We start from the raw sequence: 5,165 nt of genomic DNA, 5'->3' as shown, positions 1-5,165 counted from the left end.
TAGAGCAAACAACTGACAGGGTTTTTAAACCAAGGGAAAGGAACTGTGATTGGGTAGGAAACAGGAGGAGGTGTGTCTTCTGATTGATGATTGATTGGTGACTGATTGGGGAGTGATGATTTTCACATGTGAGGGGAGAAGGAGAGAAAAGAACACAGGATACACACACACACACACACACACACACACACACAGGATACCTGTATCCGTAACAAGGGGAGTAGCATTTTCTGGGTGTTTGGAGTCATACCTTGTGGGATTGGTGATAATCTGGGAAAGATTTAGGGAGTCCCATTGCTTTAGGACTTGGTCAGGTGGTTTAAGCATGTCCCAGTTTAGGTCACCTATCAGGACAAATTCAGACTTAGTGTAAGGGGCCAAGAGAGAGCTTAGGGCAGGTAGGGTGCAAGCCGGTGCTGATGGAGGACGATAGCACCCAGCAACAGTCAACAAAGAGCTATTTGAAAGTGTAATGCTTAAAACCAGCAAATCAAATTGTTTGGGGAGAGATTTGGTGGAGACAACCGAGCACTGAAGGTGATCCTTGGTAAAGATTGCCACTCCTCCACCTTTGGAAGACCTGTCTTGCCGAAAAAGGATATAACCAGAAAGGGTAACATCAGTATTCAAAACACTCTTTCCTAACCACGTCTCAGTAAAAACCAACATATCTGGATTGGAGCTGTGAACCCACACTTTCAATTGATCCATTTTAGGTAATAAGCTTGTAGTGTTAACATGCAGAAGACCCCGTTTTTACGAGAGCAGAAATCAGTGAAGCAGACATCAGAGCACAAGTTAGAATTGGGGCTAGCAACAGTAGGTGGGCCAGGGTGTACATGCACATTTCCAGATATCATCAACAGTAATACAATCAAGGCACGGCATAGGACAGGGAGAGCTCTGCAGTGCTGATTTATGACATCTGAATGTGCATCAGATGGCAACAAGATCATATTGTACAGCAATTTCATCAGGTAACATGAATACAAAGCCGGCGAGGGGTGGTTAGAATAAGATGGGAGGCCAAAGGTCTGTGTAACCAATAGAGAGTCAGAGTCCCGAGTGTGCGAACAAACATAGTCTGTCCCATAGTTGGGTAAAGAAAGTTTGTAATCAACAAAGTATGCAGGAGTCATGAGGCAAATAGCAAAATAACAAAATGCACAAGAACAAAATAAAATATACAACGACTTGGGGCTAGCCATTGTAAATTCAGATTGACTCGCCCCAACAGTGTGTGTGTGCTGGAGGTGAGCTAAAGCTCGGGAGAGAGGGGTGAGTGTGTTGTGGAGGTACCTGTACCAGACAGGAGGAGACAGGCCAGGGCAAACAGTGAACAGATCGCCAGGTGGAATCCAAGCAGCAGTGCAGCAGGCAATGGGAGTAGGTGTCACACCCACTTGGATAGACATAATACTGGGGGGTCATTGACAACACACACACGTTAGGTTCTTCTATCCTCGTGGGGACCTCCAATTTATTTCCATTCAAAATCCTATTTTCCCTAACCCCTAACCCCAACCCTTACCTTTTACCCTAACCCTAATTATAACCCTTACTATAACCCTAACCCCTAATCTTAAAATAGCCTCTGTCCTCATGAGGATGCGAGAAATGTCCCTGAGGTAGAATTTTACTTGTTTTACTATCCTTGTGGGGACTTTTGGGGATTTTAGGTCCCCCAGATAAAAATGTTGTCAATCTTTAGAACATTTCACCAATAGCTGCCATTTCCATTACACATGTCACAATGTTTTTTTTAAATAAACCTGGGAGGAATGGAAACCTGCCTAGTCTCTGGTAGGCTATCAAACATACTTTAACTTTCAAGTCATGTTAATTGCAATTTAAAGGCCAGACATTCTTCAGCTGCAACACCACTTATCTGGAGCTCATGAGATTTCCTTATTTGATCTTTAATTGAAATTTGATCATCTCACTTTTAATTTAAACAGATCTCAGAAATGGAGATGACATCACATTATTGGACATCACATACAGCCTGCACTGTGTGCTGCACCATTCATCTTGGTATTACATTATGAAGCTCACTCAATTCCCCTCAGAGCAGGTGAAGAGTTAGTTGACAATCTACCTCTTATGTTATATGGAAAGAGTAGGATACATTAGGCTACTGTAAGCCTACAGTTACAACACTTCAGGGATTTGTTTGTGTTGTGTGTAGATAGGGAAATTAGAGAACGGGTAAACGGTCAGACTGTCTGACTGATTCATTGTAAAGCCACAGATGTAGCTTGGAGATATATCTCACTGCCATCCTCTCAAGCACTTCACTGACACTGCTCTTACACAGCTGACAGTTGTATTCATTCTGAGCAGTGTGAGTAGAACACTACCAACCTCTAGTGACAGCATTCAGGTACTACTGCATCTGTTGTTACCTGCAACATGACTGCAACACTTGAACTTCAAGGGCGTTCCCCAAACATACAGCTTTGCACATTTTGTGTGTGGGGTCTCCAGGCCATCAGACAGTTAAATAATCGCCACTAGCCGGCCTCCGCGCAGTACCCTGAACTTAGTCACTGTTACTTGTCAGAGTCGTGTGTATAGGTGGCAGGGAAGTCAGGCGCAGGAGAATCAAACTGAGTGTAATGTAGTATTTAATAACAAATAAATGAAACATACTCCAAACACTAAATGTACCAATAAATAAAGTGGGTATGAGGACCCGTCGTGCACCAATAGAAAAACCAACGCAACACTGAATAACAAACAATCTCTGACAAAGAATTGAGGGGAAACAGAGGGTTAAACACACAACAGGTAATGAATGGGATTGAAACCAGGTGTGTAGGAAGACAAGACCAATGGAAAATGAAAAATGGATCAATGATGGCTAGAAGACCGGTGATGTCAACCGCCGAGCACCGCACGAACAAGGAGAGACATTACTAGCTATCTACCACACACTATTCTACCCTGCACCTTAGAGACTGCTGCCCAATGTACATAGTCATTGAACAATTGTTACTTTAATAATGTTTACATACTGTTTAACCCACAACATACTGTATATACTGTATTCTAGTCAAGACTTATCCTATATAACTACTGCTGTACACACCTTTTATATTCATATATATGTCCATAATGTAACACACCATCATATACACTACCGTTGAAATGTTTGGGGTCACTCAGAAATGTCCTTGTTTTTGAAAGAAAAGCTCATTTTTTGTCCATTAAAATAACATCAAATTGATCAGAAATACAGTCTAGAGATTGTTATGGTAAATGACTATTGTAGCTGGAAACTGCAGATTTTTTATGGAATATCTACATAGCGGAACAGAGGCCCGTTATCAGCAACCATCACTCCTGTGTTCCACTGGCAATAGCTAATCCAAATTTGTCGTTTTAAAAGGCTAATTGATCATTAGAAAACCCTTTTGCAATCATGTTAACACAGCTGAAAACTGTTGTCCTGATCAAAGAAGCAATAAAACCGGCCTTCTTTAGATTAGTTGAGAATCTGGAGCATCAGCATTTGTGGGTTCGATTACAGGCTCAAAACGGCCAGAAAACAAAGTGCTTTCTTCTGAAACTCGTCAGTCTACTCTTGTTCTGAGAAATGAAGGCTATTCCATGCGAGAAATTGCCAAAAAACTGAAGATCTCACAAGTCCTCAACTGGCAGCTTCATCCTGGTGACTCCAGGATGATGGCCTTGTAAATTCAATTGATTGGGCATGATTTGGAAAGGTACACATCTGCCTGTATAAGGTCCCACATTTGACAGTGCATGTCATAGCAAAAACCAAGCCATGAGGCCGAAGGAATTGTCCGTTGAGCTCTGAGACAGGATTGGGTCAAGGCACAGATCTGGGGAAGGGTACCAAAAATGTTCTGCAGCATTGAATGTCCCCAGGAACATAGTGGCCTCAAATCATTCTTAAATTGAAGAGGTTTGGAACCACCAAGACTCTTCCTAGAGCTGGCCGCCCAGACAAACTGAGCAATCGGGGGAGAAGGGCCTTGGTCATGGAGGTGAAACCCAATGGTCACTCTGACAGAGCTCCAGAGTTCCTCTGTGGCGATGGGAGAAGCTTCCAGAAGGACAACCATCTCTGCAGCACTCCACCAATCAGGCCTTTATGGTAGAGTGGCAAGAAGAAAGCCACTCCTTAGTAAAAGGACAAAATGCACCTCAAGACTCTCAGACCATGAGAAACAAGATTCTCTGGTCTGATGCAACCAAGATGGAATTCTTTGGAGGAAAGCTGGTACCGTCCCTATGGTGAAGCACGGTGGTGGCAGCATCATGCTGTGGGGATGTTTTTTAGCGGCAGGGACTGGGAGACTAGTCAGGATCAAGGGAACGGAGCAAAGTACAAAGAGATCCTTGATGAAAACCGGCTCCAGAGCTCTCAGGAGCTCAGACTGGGATGATGCTCACCTTCCAACAAGACAATGACCCAAAGCACACAGCCAAGACAATGCAGGAGTGGCTTTGGGACAAGTCTCTGAATGAGTGGCCCAGCCAGAGCCCAGACTTGAACCCGATCGAACATCTCTGGAGAGACCTGAAAATAGCTGTGCAGCAACACTCCCCAACCATCCTGACAGAGCTTGAGAGTATCTGCAGAGAAGAATGGAAGAAACTCCCAAATAAAGGTGTGCCAAGCTTGTAGCGTCATACCCAAGAAGACTTAAAGCTGTAATAGCTTTCAAAGGTGCTTCAACAAAGTATTGAGTAAAGGGTCTGAATACTTAAGTAAATGTAATATTTACTTTTTTTCTTTTTAATATATTTGCAAATAATTCTAAAATCCTGTTTTTGCTTTGTCATTATGGGGTTTTGTATGTAGATTGATAAGGGGGGGGGGAACAATTCAATCTATTTTAAAATAAGGCTGTCACATAACAAAATTTAGGAAATGTAAAGGGGTCTGAATACTTTCAGAATGCCCTGTATATAGGGTTGGCTACACTACCAGGATTTCAACCTAGCTAGCTAGTTACCTTGGAGGTTTCTCAGATGATCTGATGAGAATCTGAGGAAGATATGTGACTTGTCACTCTGATCTTAAAAACGCGTCTCGACAGAAATACATAATAAAATCAAATAAATGAATATAGGGGAAACACTACGCACTCTGTAATATGTGCACACATACCACCAAGAGTGGGCCTACCACT

This window comes from Oncorhynchus mykiss, chromosome 19 (assembly GCF_057628025.1).
Source record: "Oncorhynchus mykiss isolate SJ-2025 chromosome 19, ASM5762802v1, whole genome shotgun sequence".
Taxonomy (NCBI): domain Eukaryota; kingdom Metazoa; phylum Chordata; class Actinopteri; order Salmoniformes; family Salmonidae; genus Oncorhynchus; species Oncorhynchus mykiss.
Note: the sequence above shows the minus strand (reverse complement) of the source record.